At 35.0% G+C, this 19,973-nt stretch overlaps 1 protein-coding gene across 4 annotated transcripts in view; it reads right to left on the minus strand.

Annotated features, from left to right (window-relative positions):
* Window positions 1-19,973, minus strand: part of DLC1 (DLC1 Rho GTPase activating protein) — a 258,906-nt gene that overhangs the window by 220,441 nt on the left and 18,492 nt on the right. For 3 of the 4 annotated variants that reach the window (XM_018069510.2, XM_018069496.2, XM_025894728.2), the window contains exon 1: window positions 1,526-1,601. The exons of the other annotated variant lie outside the window; for it this stretch is intronic. The gene's annotated coding sequence lies outside the window, so the exon portion shown is untranslated. Of the gene's footprint in view, window positions 1-1,525; window positions 1,602-19,973 lie in introns of those variants that run through there. 4 annotated transcript variants of the gene reach the window in all.

Genomic DNA, 19,973 nt, shown 5'->3' on the forward strand with positions numbered 1-19,973 from the left:
TTTTCTTCTGTTTAACTAAAGTACTCACTAATACTAAATACGTGCACAAATATATGCAGAAGTAAGTATGGGAACACTGTGCAGTGAAAGGCACTAAGGCTAAATCCTTTGAGACATCAATGTTCCAGCACAAATTTCATGCAAGTGACAAAGAGACTCAGCCATTCAGATTCCTCTCAACTTCTTAGTCCCACTACCTACATATCACAGTTCTCCCAGACCAGGACACCTACCTGGAGAAGACTTGTCCATAAGCAAATGAGTGATTGTGATTTTAAAATGCATCTCAGAATATAATGAGGAAAAATTTGCTGCCTACTGGGTGTTCCTTGCCCCCTTCAGATGCATGCCCTTCACAATTCAGAGCCACTTCTGACCACTAGGAACAACTTTCTTCTACCCAAATAGCAGTAAAGTGTACAATTCTCAATCTATTGCAGAGCAGATACTTGAGTCCATTATGGAGTATTTATTGGTCTTCATGCCCTTCCACAACACAAAGTCATTTCATTACTCACCAATCATTTTGAAAAATATTCAGTAAAAGCACAGTTGAAAAATTCTTGAAATACATGAACAGACGACTCCTCTTTAGTTACCAATCTGGCCAGTAACTATATGGAACCTTAATGATGCACATAAGAAAGAATCTTTCAGATTTCTTATAAGCAACAACTGTCTTTTTAGATTTTCAGGAAGACAAAGAATGCTATGTAGATTGCCATGAGAAATGCTTCTGATATCCATGACAATTTAATAATTAAATCACAACTTTACATAAAATATTCATCCATTCACATATCAGTCAAGGATAACATATGGAATTTCTCCCTTAAAAGCAAATTCTTGTTATTTTTACTAGTTAAAAGTTTACTAGGTTAAAAAAAAGACTGAGTAAATCCATACTTCCTCCTGAAAATTATAGTTAGCTGACATTTACTAAGTCTTGCTTTTCCTCTTCTAAATGCTAGCACAGCACACAGCAAACTGTGTATCTAATCATAAGTTACTAAAAATAACCTAATTTAGTAAAAGCCAACAAATAAACCTTGGAAGTTCAGATTTAGAGTGTACACATTTAAGACTATATTGTCAATTATACTACAAATTTCATCTATGACTGAGAAAAGGCTAGAGAACAAGCCCAGCAGAGGTATAACTGATATATCTACATAAAACACTCATCATCATCATTACTGCTGGAGGGGAGGGAAGGGAAGGTGGGGGGAGAGAAAAAAACATAGCCCTAAATGCCCTCCGTGTTGCTAAATGTGGTGAAAAAAGAAATCGTTCACACCTCTAGCTTTCGAATTTAATGTCCACTAAAAAATATGCAAACAAGACCATACAGCTCTATTTATATAAGAAAGCAAATAAGGTCCAGCATATCAAACATATTTTTAAAAGACGAAGAAAAATGTACATGAAGATATTTTTATATATCTATTTTTATAGATATTTTGATAAACAGAATTGCCACAGTCTACAACTAAATGTATATTTTTAAAATTACAGATTTTTTTACCTCCAGTTCTAGTGCTGAGATCCTGAACGCAGAACACTCCGCTGCTTGTTTCTTTTCTGATTTTTCTTTTATTTCCTTCTTATTTTTTAAATTTTTTGATAGTTTAAAGTATAGAAAGATTCCAAGACAGCCTTACCTAGATGACGAGAATCAGGAATTTGGACATGACCTTCCCAAAATATTTGGTCAATAAAACGAGAAAAAAAACCCCCAACAACAAAATGAAGGAGCAAACAAACAAACAAAAGAGCCCGGTCTCAGCTAGCTCCTGCTAGCATAAAAGTTCAGATTTCGTTACTGAGATCATTGCTCTATTCTAAGCAGTTTTGCTCAATGTGTGATTCTAACAAAAACTCCCTCTGCAGCTGGAGGGAGCCTTAGCTAAGCACGAGCCTGTCAAGCTTTTCCCAGTGACTTCTGTCTACTAAATTCAGACTGATGTTTTGTGAAAGGGGCCTCAACAACCAGGCCCAGATTGCCTGAAAAGTATTTCCTGCCTTTGAGAGAGGGAGGGAGAGGGAGAGACAGCGAGCCTGCCTGCCTGCGCCAAGGAAAGTGCACACAGCGATGGGGGAAAAGGAAAAAGACAAGACCGAGTGTTTCAAGACATTTAGTTTAATAAACTGATGAGCTATTTCTGCATAACACGAAGATCTGTACTGCAGCTACATAATGTAAAAATGCTTTCAAACCCCTCCCTCCTAGTTTGTTTTTCCTTTAAAAAAAATACTTTATGCATCTCTAATGTTCACGCAAAGGTAACAGTTATCCACGAGAACATTTCTGAAACACCTGGTCTTTGGCACCAGGTAGAAACAAGCAGAAAGCAACATGGTCTAAACCCAATTAAAACATTGCATGAACAAAGGATCTAGTGCAATTCTGTAGAGCAAATATACAAAGATACCATTTTAACACGTACGCTAAAACTGTATTTCTACTCAAGAGAATAAGCTGGATCTGAGAAAATGAATGCTACAGTTTAAACACAGTCATATCACAGGCAGTGGTACATGTTGCTTTACCTCTTCTGAGAATCCTCAAGAGTCACACAAATCCAGCTCTGCAAAAGCAAAACGACAGACTCCATCTTGATCATATTAGTATTTTGCTGACATAAAACACTTGTAACTACTTCGTTCCAGTCTGACAGGGTGCCTGAATCATGTCTCCAGAGTAACCCACAGCATCGACATCCTTTGCTCTACACAAATTTAGTGAATATCATCTGTTTATCTTTTCTGCTTTCTTCTGCCTCCTCTGAATGACTTCCTCTTAGCTGTTCCAGCCTGAGAACTTGGATTACCATTTGGTTTTGATTAAAACCAGACAGACAGCTCCAAAGAAGTTTGAGTGTAAGCTAATGGAAATGACGAGTATGGCTTTAATTAGTGTATTTATTAGTAATAAATATTACTATTCATATAACAAAATCTACTAATAAACACATGCAAAATCCCATGTTTGGCCACTGGTCTCATATTTAGGTGAAATAACTTATTCAATATTTATTTTATTTAGGTCAGTGTGACTCATATTAGTAATCAACATGTAAAAATTTATTTATTTATTTATTTATTTATTTTACACTTTCTTTCAAGACAGAAAAAAGTGCTGTTGCTAAGTTTATTCGTCTTGCCAGGTGGGTCAGTCATACATCATTTACCCTCTGATGACCCCTTCGGCTGTTGTAAACCGTCTTTATTAATTATTGCTCTGAGCAAATGCTTTTACAGTTACTGATCAGGTTATTGATTGGAAACTGGCTGGTTTTCACAGGGAGCTATAAAGATGCAGAGGTAAGACACTGCAGACATTATTATACACAAAATACTGAGTGGACATCTAGTGACCAGAAAATCTCTGTTCAGCAGCTCTGCCACAACTGGGACAGGATATGTATTCTGAAAACTGATAGGAAAACTTCATAATTACTAACTGCTGATGCACGAGTTTCTACCAGCCCCCAACAACAGCTTATAACTGTTTATAAAATGCCTTCATTAGCTCAACTGAGTCTTCTCAAGGGCATTTCTTAAGTCAAAGAAAAGCCAGCCCTGTAGGGCTGTCTCCAGCTCCCACTAATATGGTCATATCTGGAGCTAATTTGTCAAGCTTTAGTTCCTCAGCATGTGGAACTTTGTGCTAGAATCTGCTAAATTTGCCAAATGTGGTCTTCATTGTCATACATGTAATTTTATATATGCACTTTTCAGCCTTAAAATTACAGTATTAACTTTAAAAGTTAGTTACAAAATCATGCAGGCTCAAATGGAAGTGGGTTTGAAATTTTTCCCAGTAGCTTTCATGTGCATGTATAGTGGAGGTAGACAACCTTAAGTGGAATGACTTACCAGCCTAACCTCTGCATCTTCAAAGACAGAGGTCTTTGAAGCCCATAAAAGGAAACAGCACATGTGCTGGTAAACTCTGAACAGCCAGAAGTACAGCCTCAGAGGTAAAGATCTTTTCAAAATTATTTTTAACTGTATTTGGCTACTCTCAGTACTGAATCCATAACTTTTACTATTTCCCTGAAAGATTTCAGTTTGGAATTCAGTGAATAAATTCCAATCTGCAAAGGGACACATTTTATTTGCAATTACGCAATTGCACAAATTGCAAAATTTAAAAATTTATGTTCATGGGAATCAAAACAAAAAGCCTTTAGTTTCTCTACAGTTAAAATTTACTAAAACTCTTTGGTTTTATAATACCAAAAAAAGTGATGAAAAATAGAAACATACTGTTCCAAAATAGGAAACAAATATTTCAAGACAAAATTTTAATTAATTTTTTTTATAAGTAACTATTTTTAGTCAGCTGAACTTCACTTAATGTTCCATCAAGGAGCTTTGATTTTAATAAAATAAGGTGGTTTTTTTGCAGAAGCAAGTCACAGGAACAAAAGAGATTAAAAAATTTATAAGTGGGGATATATTTAAAAGGTATGACATTATTAGAACATGGTTTGCTCTGTGAAACAGTTTCAAAAAGACAACTTACTTTCAAATATTCTAGCACTTGGTGAATTGCTAAAAAAGAGAACAGAACATTGTAGACAATGTCTGTCCATTTCCTCTCTAAGAAAACTGAGGACAGACTGTCTCCTATATATCTTTTCTTGCTATCACACCTGCAGAAATGAGGGGAATAACCAGAATTTGGATACTCATTCTAAGCTTCTTTAATAAAACTTTATAATGATAAAATAGAAAGAACATGTGGAATCAGAACATGTAAGTCTGAAAATATTGATAATTCTGTTTGGTCTTGAACAATAAATAGAACCAAAAAAGTTAAACAGAGGAATAGAGTAGTAATGAGAAACAAGGTAATTCACTAATGAGACCCGTTAATAGCACTGCTGGACTCTGTATATGGTGATAAAATGCACTTCCATTGTGATCAGACTGACTACACTAAAATGTCAGAATTTATCTCCTTGCTCTTTCTAAGCTTAAATCAAACACAAAGGCGGTATTTTTTTCTTGGTACCTCTGTAATGCAGAAAACCATATGTCCCAAAGCTAGGTGGTATAAATTAAGTATTCAAACAGCTCTAATTCTTGTTTAGGTAGTGTTAGTTGAAGAATATTCTATTCTATTCTATTCTATTCTATTCTATTCTATTCTATTCTATTCTATTCTATTCTATTCTATACTATTCTTATAATGATTATATTTTTTTCTAAAATAATTATAAAATGAGAACAATGTAGAAAAAATCATATATATAAAATATTATTTATCCAAAAACATAAAATATTTTTTCATCCTAATAGAAGCTGGTATTTTTTCCCTATTATGGAAAGATAAACTAATAATATGCTATTTACATGATTCTATATAAAAAGAACTATCAAAACAATTAAAAAACTGAGAAGAATTCAGACTAGTCAAGCAATTTCTGTTATAACAGTACACAGACATTAGTATAATGTGGATGTGGATATTTTCAGTCACTCTTTATTTGTCTGAAGATGTGACAGTCTTTTCTAGACCTAGGACTACACATGGTGGTAGGCTCTTCCTAGTTTAGTTCTTGCTCAGTCAAATCCCTACATAAATCAATAAGAATCCCACAGTCTTACAGGAAATTATTAACACAATATAGATATGGTTTATCGCATGAAAAATGCAAACTTCTTCTGTGAAACAGTATCATCAGGGTTTTTGGACTGACCTAATCTCTTTGCATGCTTAAAAAGTAACTTTGCTGGGAAAGCAATGTCTTAAAAAAATACAAGAAGATCACCTGAATTCTTATTTGACTTAAGCAATGCATGAAAGTTTTTGCTCACATCTTTCTTTTCTTCCTGAAGGGTATATTTAAACTTGATTTATTTCCCCTAATGACTGAAGAATAGGAAAACAAACCCTTATTTTGTTTAAATATCCTTGGAACTGCTAAAAGTACTCAAGACAGAGGCAAACAGCTCTCTTTTAAAAAATATTTTCAAAGTTGCAATATTTGCTTTTTTTTCACAGTGGAATTAGTTGATTTTATGAAGTGTTCCATACTTTCACATTTCATAAGGATCAAATACACCGTTTTGTTCATACCAAGACATTTTATGAAGAAGTTTTGGATTTGACAAAATCATTATGGATAAAAAACAAAGAGGAGCAATTGAAAGAAAGGAAAGATAAACATTCATCAAGCACACACAGACTGGCATAACAGAGTGGCTGGGGGCCAGGCATGAGAGAAACACAGATTTCATGTACTAGTTCTGTTCAGGAGCATTGCTAGGTCCCAGTGTACTGGATTGCAGGATAAATGTGCTGCATGAAGAAGTCTGAAAAAGGCTCTTTACAAATTTACAAATGGTCATTTCAGCAAAAATTAATTTTGTTTAAATATGTTAAGGCTACATCCAGATGCAAAATTCTTCACTGCCAAGACTTTATGAACAGGATATAATTTGAACTGCTTGAGAAACAGCCTCATCAAAATCACTAGGTGGAACAATAATATTTATGTGTGTCACTGTGAGAAATAATGTTGGGTTTTTTTGAAAACATACCAAATAAAACCATTTCTAAATAAACAGTTCATTTGGAATTTGCTAATTACATTTCTGCAACTTGGAATATTGAATTCTAATTGTCAAAGAACTTTAACTTCTCAATAATTTAGATACAAACATTTAGATTGCTGTTTAAACGCTCTTAGTCTTGCATGTGTTTCTATACCTTCCTACTCTAGTGATGTGTTAGTGAAGATTATGAGTAAGGCACCAAAAGACAAAAAGGTCATTTTGATTTTTATTCAAAGATTCTAATTTTTCTACAGAAGATCAACCCTCAAATTCCAGCTTGCTGATGAGGAAGGCACAAGCACCAAAATAATACATCAAATGAGGATTAACATTGATTAAAAGAATGCAATGACTTCCAAAATGAGTAAATGATAATACTCAGGCAGATTATCTATTTTTAGAACTGTTTGTTCTATTTCCTGTTTAGGGCCTTTTGATCATTCACATTCAGGTTTGAATCATCAAAAGAAGGATTTTGTTTATATTATATTAAGCTATTTTAGGTGTGTTTGTCAGAGTTGCCTACATTTTCCCTGACATGGATTGTTAGCCATTCATCCAAACAAATCTTCTTTGCAAGTTTCGAATACTGGTAGAAATTTTTGTGTTGGTATTTAAAAAAACTTTTCTTCATTAATATTCATATGAAATCCTTTCAGACCACTCCATTTTACTAGGGGGAAGCATTTTATAAATGCCAAAGACGGAAGCAAGTAAATGTTCTCAAGGCAATGAAACTTTCCTCAAATTAGGTCTCAAAAGTACCTGTTAGTGGACATGCTGCTTGGTGAACACACCTTTTCTTGTATTAGCAAATTAATGACAAAACCTGTAAAAGTACAATTGCTGCAGTCCCCATGGAAATAAAACCTGTCACAATCTACAATTTCATATTTCTAGATAACTAACACTAAAGTTCAGCAAGACATTGCAAACGTATTTGGTTGACAGTGTTACACAATCATGTAAACTAAAGCTAAAGTGTGGATTCAAGAGCTAATCAAAGAAGTAGTAGTTCTAGGTTTATTGGAATATGCTATTCAGATATTGACCTTGCTTCTACCTTTTCGTAATCAATCAGTATATCTGTCATAACTTGGCAAGAAACTCAGAAAGCTATGTATTGCTGAACTATATTTTACATTTCCTGTTGTGAAGACTGTATCTTCTATTTTGGGGATGTCTTTCAAGCAATTATTAATTTTTAAATCAAGCCCCTGTGAAGACAATTTTTTCTTTTAAAGACCACAAATTCAAGCAAAAGCATGAAGATGCAAGTAACTGCCCGTTTTCAAGTACTCTACAAAATATTGTGGTTACAAGATTAATTACAAACGATTTCATGGGTGCAGGTGGTACATTTTATTTCCATAGAGTTGACAGGCACTGATAAAGCAGAATACATGCTTACATATGGTAAATATTAAGGATAGTGCCATTAAATATTGAGTATGAGTAGACAACATGCAGTAAGGTTCTTCAACATTCTTGAGCTCTCAGTGTAGACAATTCTTTCCTCAAATCCCATTTACATGAATGTTCTTGGAAGGACATTGAAGTACATTTACTTGAAAAGTCATGTTTTGTTGCTGTTACTGTTCTCGTGATAGGATCAAAGTAGCTGCACTAAACTCAGGGGAGCTACTTTAATTTAAAGCAGTTGAGGATGTAGTCCATTTGTTCCAAACTTGTGCAAGCTATTTGGATTCATCTTTCTTAATTGCTTTCAGACCTGTGCAATGTCAGTCTCTCAGTGGCCATGTCTCCTCAGCATAACCCACATGAGACCTTTTAGACCTAGAATCTTAAAATCATTAAGGCTGGAAAAGACCTCTACTATCATCAGTTCCTACCATTAACTCAGTACCACCATGTTCACTAATAAACCATATCCCCAAGTGCCACATCCTTGTGCCTTTTGGACACTTCCAGGGATGGTGACACCACAACTTTCCTGAGTAGGCAGTCCCAGTGCTTGACCACCCTTTGTGAAGAAAAGTGAAGAAATTTTCCCTAATATCCAATTTAAACCTCCCCTGGAGTAACTTGAGGCCATTTCTTCTCTCCCTCTACTGATATTGGTTTTGTTGTCTCTGTATTTATATTTACTGTTAATTATTTTATATTTGTCCACCTATCTAAAACAGAATCTAACAACATAAAAGCTGTTGATCCACTTCCTAAACCTTCATGTGGTTGAATGCATAAGAGCATTCAATAACATCCAGGAGCTTATCACTCTTTCTCATTGTAATAACATTAATTTATATGTAAAACATATTTGCAGTTTGTGAAGGGAGAAACACAGTCCTCTGCTCAACTTCTGGGAGTGCTTGCAGTAAGAAACTATGGCAGGGGACTTCTTCTCAGGAATTAATCTAAAAAATTTACCTGAGCACCAAAAGAATATAACGAGTACAGGAAATGCTCACTGGAAACCATTTGGTCAAATCCGATTCAGACAGGTATATTTCAACAGTTCTATTCAGTTCTAGGAGAGAAAAATCTACATTAGTAAAATTATCACCATGGCTGTGTCTAAAGGGAATGGATAAGAAAACTGAACTTTTCATCAGTCTGTAGATTATTTGCAGAAGAACGGATTATGAACACAAAAGTAAAACCACTGCATATTCGACTGTTGTTGGTTTTGTTTTTCTTATTCCATATAAAACCATCAAATTCTTATGCTGCTATTGTTTGTATTATTGCCTTCTGATGATGTTAGCCATATCTTATGCAAAGTTTTCTATATGCATTATAAGGTTATTAAAACCACAAAGTATTTCCAGAAAGAATTAGGAATTTATGGATCATCACCTTTATATATAACTGCATCCCTGAACCTCATCCTTGTCAATGAGTCATTGCTGAAAATACAAACATTTTTCTAGATGTTTCCAGCTTCAAATGTGACAGTGAATGAAATATCAAATACTGAGACACAAGGTTATAATTGTAATGCATAACAAAGGCCATTTCTAGAATACTCAGTCACTGCATGCTCATTTATGAGAAAATTATTCATAAACCTTTATAGAATATTTAAATGAACATTAAATACACATTTAACAATGAAAAAAAAAATCTTGTGATCATTATTAGCAAGCAACTATGGTAAACTAGTCATTATAGTCCATGACCAATTTTGTATCAGAGCTTAAAATCAGAAAATTGAAAAAGTGATAAACAATTGGATTAAATTTTATCTGTGAAGTTCCCTGCTTGTAATGAGCCATCTACAGTACGGCTGTAATAGAGAGCATTATTCAGTCCTATATATGTCTGGGGAAATGTACATTGTACTTGAATATCAAGGAAGTACTTTTCACTCATGAAAGCTGTGCCAAATATTCCATAAAAAGAACTCCAAAACTGTGTTGTAGTAATTTATTTGTGGCTTCAATAAAGTTAATCTACTTTCCAGATTAGTGCTCAATCCACTGAAGCTCATGATTTTAATATGCACTTCTAGCCGAATATGGGGTGCTATTGTCAGTTTTCATCCTATACAGCACAAAATAACTGGGCCATTTTTTCTGATTGGATATTCACATGCTGTTTAACATTTCTACAGATCCTATGAAGTTTGTGCCAAATCTGCCTTTAATTTTCTCTTCTGCAAAATACCCTAAAAATTTACCCTTTCAATATCACATTTCATTCCATTAGAACCTGTTTCATCCTGAGAGTCAATAAGAAAATACTTATACTGGTGATGTGTTTGTTCTCAAAACAAACCAAGAAAGGCTGTTTGTCTGTTTCCTGAGAAAATATAATTATCACTGTTTTCTTGTAGAAACCAGCAATTACTCAAAATAAATTCAGACTTGCCAAACAATAGGGAATTACTGGCTTTCTTCAGAGAGATTCTTTCCTGGTGTCATTTTTTTAGTGTCTTTAACCTTAGCTGCACTGACTTCAAGCAGGTTGCATAATCCCTAGAAGAAATGCATTATTTTATAAGTGGTCATTTACGTGACAATGTAAATCATCATATATGTTGACTGAACAATCTGTACAAAATGTAAGATTCATTCAGGACAAAATTGTAAGTTTTGAATTTAGAGAGAACTGCATATATGCATTCAGTGAGAGATCCAGGCTTCTGAGAGGATAAACTTACATTCCAGAAATATATCTAATTTGAGCCAAATATATTTATAGCTTTGAATGCTGTTCTTATGGAATCACATTTATGAGTTGCTGCCTCAAACATGGAGATTTCTTTGTATTTTAGAGAAAGACCAGGAGAAAAAGAAGAAATATATATTTTTTGACAGAGAAAAATCGTTCTATAAATTTGCATTTATAAATTGCGGGAATCTTTTGGCAAAAGGGGCATTTCCTACCTAAATGGAAAGGTAGGAAATTTAGGTAGGAAATAAAAAATAAAAACAAGCTTATAATTTCAGAGTACAACTAATATTGGTACAAAAATAACTACAAATTACATTTCCTATAGGATAATCACATATTTGTAGCAGCCAGATATATTTAGATATACTTGGATACTGAAGCATATACCAAATACTAAATTTATAAGTGGCAATTGATAAATCCTAATTAGAAAAAGCAAGAAAGTCTAAGCTAGCATTTTTCTTTCCATTGAAAAGAACAGTACGAAGTAGATGGATTTTCAGAATAATTATTTACCTAAGGTACTACACTTAGGATTTATAAAGAAAGTTGTGTCTCTACAAACATATGAGTTTTCTTTGACAAAAAGGTAGTCATTCTCATTTCTGTGAACTACAAGTTCAAATCAGTATTTTATTTTTCTAGTATCATGTGGACAATCTAACTCTTTATGCCAACAAAAGCATCTCTGAAAAGAGCTAAGATGCCACACTTCCCTTACAGACAGGTATTTCATAAGTATGCTTTCTCAACTTCCTTGGTTTTATGAAACATATTATTCATTAAAGAAAGGCAGCAGCTCCTCAGCAAAACACCACAATATGAAAATCTCTGCTATATCACTGTTACTGAAATTTAATATGAGTTTGCTATAAGAAAACTGAAGTCTGTGAATGACTATACATGTCATCAGGATTTTACACAACAAGAAATTGTGATCTGTTTCTAGAGGTTTTGTAACTAGCCGTATAGGCTCTAAAACTGTTAAGAATGGAAAGGTTCCACATCCATTCAATTTCAAAAACTTTCAAACACAGATATAGAATGTGCTGGTCCTTAATCCTGGAGGAGAAAATATTTGTATAAAATGCTTTTTAGATATTTTAGCTAAAAATGGAAGTTTATCAGAAAAATAGAAAATTAGTAACATGACAGAAACCAACACAGATGGCTAACATGCAAATATTCACAGAATGATGCAATTAGATATAATGTTATTAGCTATTTCAATTAAGAACAAAAAGATCTACTAATTAAAGAAATAATTCCTAAATTACCAATTGAGAAATAATGGTTATAAATAATTCAGTTTTTACTTAAAGAGAGTGAGAGTAAAAATTTGGTTTTAGAATTGGTTTTAACATGAAACTCTGGTAAACGTGCAAATATAGAAATTTCAGATGGCACATACAGTAGTCCCAGAAATGCCATTTATTTCCCCTATTGATAACACTTATATTTGTTTTATAAATATCCTTGCAGTATTCAAATAATTACTATTATTTTCCAAAAAAAGAATCTTCAAATCAACACCAATATAAATCAGCTCAGATTTGGTTCCAAGACTTGCTTTTAGTTATAGACTAGAGAGTCACAACTGTGTATAAATTTCTGTTAGTACCATACTTAGTGTTGAGATTATAACAATTACAAAGGATGGAGAAAGACTGACATGCTTCAAGATATTGGCTAAATTCAGATAAGAAATGGGATCTGGGATATATCTGATGAGAAATACTTATGGAAAACCTAAGTGTGGTGTAGATCATACAATCACAGAAAGGTTTAGTAAGGGACATTAAAGACTGTCTAGTTCCACTCCCCCTCTTCCATGGGCAGGGATGCCATTCACTAGATTAGATTTGTCAGGGCCCCATCCAACCTGGCCTTGAACACTTCCAGGATTTGGGCATAATTTTTATTAGAAATTCTATGGGTGCAGATAGTAACCATAAAGATAAATGAGATTGTGGGAGACAACCTGACAGTATAACACTTTACTAAGATTACAGATACAATATTCATAATTTTTTACTACTATTAATATTAGTAACATGTTACTAATATATTTTACTAATACACTAAAATATTACTAAAATTTATTAACATTACAGATGTTAAAACCCTCCGGGGTGCAAAGATAGCCATTTAAACATAATTTAAATGTTCATACTAACAGTAAATATAAAATTGCATGTTGCTCTTCAATCTTACTGTATTTTATTCAGAATTCTGATGAATTAAGGAAGGTCCCAATTTGTGGTTCATATTATCTCAGCACACTGAAGACAACCTTTCCTCCATTTGTAGTTAGATGTATCAATGGCTATTAAACAAAGATACAAATGCTGGCTTGAATTTCTGAGCTAAACTGAAGACTTTTGAGGAAAGCAGAGGACTGAGGAGAACTACAAAGGAAATTCTCCTGTTCTTATAATCTTTTATAACTTGCCACTACTAGGACACTGCTCCTGGCCACTGTGAGACACAGAATTTTGGGTCTGACCTTGTCTTGCTGTACAGTACCATCACTCTTATGTTGCGTTTTCTTATTACTCTCCTTATACAGAGTATCCAACTACAGATTTAAGAAAGTCGAACATTTCTGACAACCTTATACCTGTTTTTATTTCTCTCTTGAGGAGAGAGAAGTAAAAGCTGAAACTTACAATACTTGTTTTTATTTTAGGTGAGTGTCTATTTTGTCTACACACAAACTTATTCAAAATTGAGGATGCTTATCTTTTTTATGAACAACCCTGTCTACCTAATTAAATTTTCTGAAAACTTGAATACAGCAAGGCTTGGATCTGCTGGAACTAGAAGAGATTAGCTTCTTTACTTTATCAGGCAAACGTGTACACAGTGTAATGAGCTGTGGATAAGGCTGCAGCAGCAGGAGTGTGTTTGGTCATTCCATCATCTGGGCTGGTGTTGAGAAGCCTGCCTCTTGCTCTGTCCCAAATGAGATGTCTTAACTCTCTGCAGATGAATGCTGAAGGTAACCCCTCCTGCCTCTTCCTGTAGGGTGAATAAAATTATTCATCCCCTCCAGGGAATTCATTAGACTTTCAGGAGGAAGACTTCCTCCAGTATCTTCTCCTGTATGAAGGGCAGCATCTGATTCACAGAACACAGAACTAGATGATGCTGGGAGAAAAATATCTGTTTTTTTTTCCTTCTCCCTCTTTTCCCCCTAATGCCAGTAAGTATTTAAAATTCCAGTGGTAATTAGAAGGATGCTGTGATGAAAATAAGGAGGCCATCCACAGCTGCAGTAGGTTTTTCAAAGGTGGTTTCTATCCAGGAATGGGATAGGACTGTATGGGAACAGTGCAATAACTTAATTTTGTTAGAGAATCTGGGCATATGCTCATTTCTTTTAGAAATATGAGCAAAGACATATCTGCAACATGAACAGCAATTGGGTTGGGAGATCAAATCCATACATTACGTTCCAGTGCAACCACAGTGTATACATTTCAGCTTATGCTAAGCTATGTATTTATTTTTTTTTTATCTAATAAACCCCAACAAAACACAACCCCCTCAACATTTAGATTAAAACCAGAAGATTTGGTGGTTTCCACATTATTCCCCCCCCGAACCCATAAGGAAAATAAAATGCAAGTAATGTCTCCATGAGATGAAATGAAATATCTCATGCAACTGCTGATGACTAAGAGTTAAATTTATCATTTCTGCATAGCATTTAGCTAGTTCACTATTTTCACACTCCATGAACAGCAGGGATAAATAAATCTGATTTCTTATGGTATTGTCTCTTACACTTAGTTTCCACATGCCTAAAAGTATTTGAGCTTTCACAGAATACTCACTCTCAGTAGCTTTCACTCTCCTTCAACTCTCCAAGATCAGTATTCCTAAACTGACAGCAACAAGCCAATAGGTTCAAAAGTTAAAGACAAGACAGATGTATGCAACTCTGAGTATATCTCACTAATCTGAGAAACTGATCCCTTAAAAAGAAAGGAGTTTGAAGAAAGAGCTGGGCCAAAAAAATTTGGTTTTGAAAAACAAAGAAGATTAAGCAACTAAAATGCATAGAGACTGTTAAGAAAAAAACAAAACAAAACAAAACAAAATGAAACAAAAAAAGAACTAAAAAGAAATGAAAAACCCCCCACTTTTCATCCACACTTTTCTAAAACAGAAATTCAAGTTGTTTCACTCAAATAACTTTATTTTTAAAACTTGTCTTTAACAGCTAATACCATGAAAAACTAGGGAGACATGCTTTGATTCTGTTCATATAAAATTTTATGTCCTGACAAGTCTTTTTCCATTTTTTCAGAAATGCAAGTGAGCCAAGACTATCAGCTTCACAGAGCCTTTCATTGCAGCATTTCCTGTAGCAGTGTCTACATCATCTTCTGGTTTACTTAGTCAGGTCTTAGACCACAGGGCTTATGTCTACAATGGTAAGTAATGTCAACCAAGGAAAGCAAACCTGTAGAAGAAAACAGCTAGGGAAGTGAGATCCACATATATGCATTTCAGAGCCTTTGTTTCTTTGAGCTAGTTGTGTGCCCTAGGCTGGATGTATTAGGTGTGCTCCACGTGATGCAGTTTAGTTTTTCACATGCTCCTTGAGCCTGTTCTGTAGCAATGCAATGCAAAACATAGTAAATTGGAATGACTAGGACATTTGCCTCAAAATAGGCTCTGGATTTGCATTAACCTACTAATGTAGATGTGTTGGGAATCTGGAAAAAGAAGAAACCTCAGTACAGGAGTTTCTGAAACAGCCTGTCTCAAGGGAAGTTTTAGTTGGTTGGTTTGTTTTGTCAGGGGCAGGTGGGAGCTTAACATTTATTGATCTTGATTAGACACTGGGGTGGTTTGCTTATCTGCCTTTAAAGATTCAATTTATTGAATTCATTATAATTACCACTATGATATTTTTTCACTAAAAAGGCATTGCTGATTTTGAGTAGAAAAAGATCATATACGGGTTTCATCCTGAAGGGTTTCTGCTTCCCTTTTTGAGAATAAATATTCTATTCATCTTTTGCTGATGCTTTCTTCCTCTTTCCATTCTTGATATTTTCATTGGCAATATTTGGTTCTTGCATGGTATTTAAAAATAGAGTACATTTCTCCAGCTTTAGCTTAGTAAGACATTTTTTCCCTCTCTCTCACATTTCCTACGTTTCTTAGTCTGACTACCATGATTGTTCAGAGCTTCCCAGCTGCTAGTCCTTCTAGAAGTACCAAAACTGACAATGATACTTTTTTCACAGCTTTTTTTCAAGACTGCATGTTTAACTTGAACAAAACCACGATAAGTGCAACAGTAGACTTCAACTGTGTGTAATATTTGGCAAACAATGATTTTTCTGAGAGAGAATCGATCTCAAATTACAAGGGACAAAAGAAATAAAACATACTGGAGTAAATAATAGTATTTATATAGTTTGTTTCTCATTATAAGAGTGAGACTAAAGGCAGTAGAAACTTAAGGTAAACACAAACTCATTTTTATTCCCATACTCCATAATTCTTAAAACCAACTCCAGCTAGAGTTTCTGTATAAACAAATTTTAAAGCTGCAAGGAACTTCCCCACTAAACTAATTAGATAATTGTGGAATTTGGTCTTTGGAACAAAAGTTTATACTGATAAAACAATCCAGGTTCAGTACAAAATTAACACACGGTTGCACACAATGCAACTCAGCATTGATTGTAAAATCCCTTGTTTTTAATCATTACCTGATTTCAAGGGAAGCCATTTGATGTAATCTTTTTGGATTTCTGTAAAGTTTTTGATACTGTCTCTCACAGGATTCTTCTGGGCAAAATGTCCAGCACACAGCTGGATAAACACATAATGTGGTGGGTGAGCAATTGGCTCATGGGTCGAGCACAGAGAGTAACAGTGAATGGGGTAACATCAGACTGGTGACCTGTCACTAGTAGGGTTCCAAAGGGCTACATTTTAGGCCCTGTGCTCTTCAACATCTTCATAAATGACTTGGATACAGGACTGGAAGGGATACTAAGTAAGTTTGCAGATGGCACAAAACAGGAGGAACTGTGGACTCCCTCGAAGGCAGGGGGGCCCTGCAGAGAGACCTCAATAAATTAGAGGACTGGGCAATCACCAACCATACGAAGTTCAACAAGGGAAAGTGCTGGATTCTGCACCTGGGATGGGGCAACCATGGATATCCATACAGAATGGGGAATGAGAGCCACAGAAAGGTACCTGGGGGTCCTGGATGAATATGAGTCAGCAGTGCCCTGGCAGCCAGGAGGGCCAACCGTGTCTTGGGGACATCAGGCAAAGCATCGCCAGCCAGTCGAGGGAGGAGACTGTCCTGCTCTGCTCTGCACTGGGGCAGTCTCACCTTGAATATTGTGTGCAGTTTTGGGCACTACAATATAAGCTCTAAGAGCAACGAAGATGGTGAAGGGCCCTCAGGGGAAATTGTATGAGGAGCAGCTGAGGTCACTTGGTCTGTTCAGCCTGGAGAAGAGGACACCGAGGGGAGACCTAATTGCAGTCTACAACTTCCTTGTGAGAGGAAGAGGAGGGGCAGACACTGATCTCTTCTCTGTAGTGACCAGTGACAGGACCCATGGGAATGACCTGAAGTTGTGTCAGGGGAGGTTTAGGTTTGATATTAGAAACAGGTTCTTCACCCAGAGGGTGATTGGGCACTGGAACAGGTTCCCCAGGAAACTGGTCACAGCACCAAGTCTGACAGAGTTCAAGAAGCATTTGGATGATACTCTCAGGGACATGGTGTGACTCTTGGGGATGTCCTGTGCAGGGCTAAGGGTTGGACTCAGTGATCCTTGTAGGTCCCTTTCAACTCAGCATATCCTGTGATTCTGTGATTTACTAATTAGATTTCTATAAATGTCAAAGGAACAAGGAAACTGCATCATGGTATGAAAGTGGGGGAAAAATGGAAAAAGGATATTTTATCAAGTGACTTGAGAGAAGACAATAATGAAAAGATACCTGATGGAGAGTGAGAAACTATACACAGCAAATATTTGAGGGGAAGATCAAAGAGCAGTAACATACAACAGAAAAAGATACAAGCTATATATTTTTAAAAAGAAGACAGAAATTGGTAAAAATAAACAGAAGGGAAAAAAAGAGTATATGCTGTGTTAAGATCTGAGGACTCCAGCAGCTGTGCTCACCTAACACTGGTTTGAATCAGAACTGAAGATTCAGCAGATGACATATTCAGAGTAAAGAAAAGGACCTGTTGTTTTGCTCTGCTTCCCATTTCGAACTGGGTTTTAAAGGCAACACATGATAAATGAGATATACATTACCAAGAGCTCAAAGTTAAGCAAAAGAAGAATTTTGGATAACCGATTTTTTTTTCAGCTGAGTAGTTAAAGAAGAACAATGCAAGATTACCCACGTTTGATAGGACCCCAACTTCCATGTCCTTTACACCATACTATATTTGTAAGATTAGTTTACAAACTAGGTAAAGGAGAGATTAAAACCAGCTTTTCTGAGAGGGAGGTAGGCATCTGAAATGTTTTCCAGACATCACAGAAATTTGTCAAACAAAACTTCTACTTGCTCAAAGCAATAAATATGGCAAGGACATATCTTGTACTCTTTTGCATGGAACTTTTATTTCATTGTTTCCTCTATTCATATGTTTAGTCACACAGACATACAAATATATATCAAGATAAGGTATATCAAATATTTTTATATCCACTGATTGCCACAATGCTTTTTTTTGTAGTTGCTGTTGTCTCTAATACATCAAATTTTACATTTGAAAAGGACATATTTGTATACTAGACATGAACTTCTTTCTGTCTAACCAAGATCAGTCATTGAATTGCCTTGGCTAGGCTTATAGGCATCCTGTTTTCAGTGAACTCACACTTTTTATTATGTATCAGCTTAGTTTTAAATAAGGTATTACGATAAATCCTAGTGACTCAGTTCTTCTTTGTGTGTTAGGGACACACGCTATTTCTTTTCCTTCCTTACCATTGAAGATAGTAAGTACTGATTTAGTACTGTCTGTCATAATTACCTAGAAGATAAACTTAAAAAGTTAACAAGGCTAGCACAAAGTCATTACGCTAATTTAAGGGGTATTCAAAGCAGAGCACAAATGGAAACACAGAAGTATGCTGTTCTCCATATCTAAGTAAGCCACAAAGTCCACTAAATATAATTTGTAAAGAGATTTTCTAAATATTTTTCACGTCTTGCAGTTAGAAAGAACATTCAGTTATTATTAGCCTTCTGACAAAATTTCACCTTTTAGACAGAAGGTGTTCCTGGTACATAGTGTCTCTTGTGATTAAAAGAGTTTCAGTAAACTATGCATTTTTATCAAGTTGAAAAGGTGAAGATAAAGAACCCTTCACTTTAGTCATTACTACCTTCTTGGGTATACTTTCTGTGTTCCCAAGATTCCTAGATGAACTTCAAGGAACAAGGGGGAAAATCCTAATTCCCAAGGATTGAAGGGAAAATCTACAAGTCATTATAGCCAAGTCTGACACAGAGGTCTGTTACTGAAACAGGGTTCCTAATAGAGAGCAACTAGAAAAAGTATTTAAGAATGGCATAGGACAGCCTTTTGAGAAAGAAGTATAGTGATCTAAAATAAGGTCTACTCCCATCAAAGTAGAACTGTACCATTTGAAATTTTCCAGCATCTCAACTATATACAAACTATTTATTGTTTAAATATGAAATGTTTAATGTTTTACATTTATTTTTGTCATTGACTCAAATTTTGTAATCAAAAGCTCATCTCCTTAAATCATTGTAATAAATGGGGGAGGGGCATAAACTTTTAGGTTGAATCAGAGAAAACAGACAAATCTGTAACACTTTTATTTTTTTGAGAAGTAAGCAATCCGAGTAATACAAATCTTAACACTTGTGAATCTTAGGACTTTAAGCTACATTTCTCAGTAAGAGAGAAACTCTCTTAAGAGTCAGCTTAGCCGCTGTCATCAAGGACTCTGATGCCTGGATGACTGTGCTCAGACAGGTGTAATTCTATTGTCATTTCTGAGGATATGACAGACATTTTTAAAACACAGAAAGAGGAATGCAGCTTTATACTGAAATTTTTTTATGTCACAGTTAAAAATTAGTGCAGTGATTTACAGTGACTAGAACTTGAGAAAATAAAAGTTACCAAAATATTTTTCTCTGTTAAGCAGACCTATTCAGCTAGCAGCATGCATAACTGAAGTTGTCCTTCCACACTTACAGTTCAGAAATTT

Source organism: Manacus vitellinus, unplaced genomic scaffold (genome assembly GCF_001715985.3).
Source record: "Manacus vitellinus isolate BGI_N305 unplaced genomic scaffold, ASM171598v3 scaffold_0_pilon, whole genome shotgun sequence".
In the NCBI taxonomy this organism is placed as follows: Eukaryota; Metazoa; Chordata; class Aves; order Passeriformes; family Pipridae; genus Manacus; species Manacus vitellinus.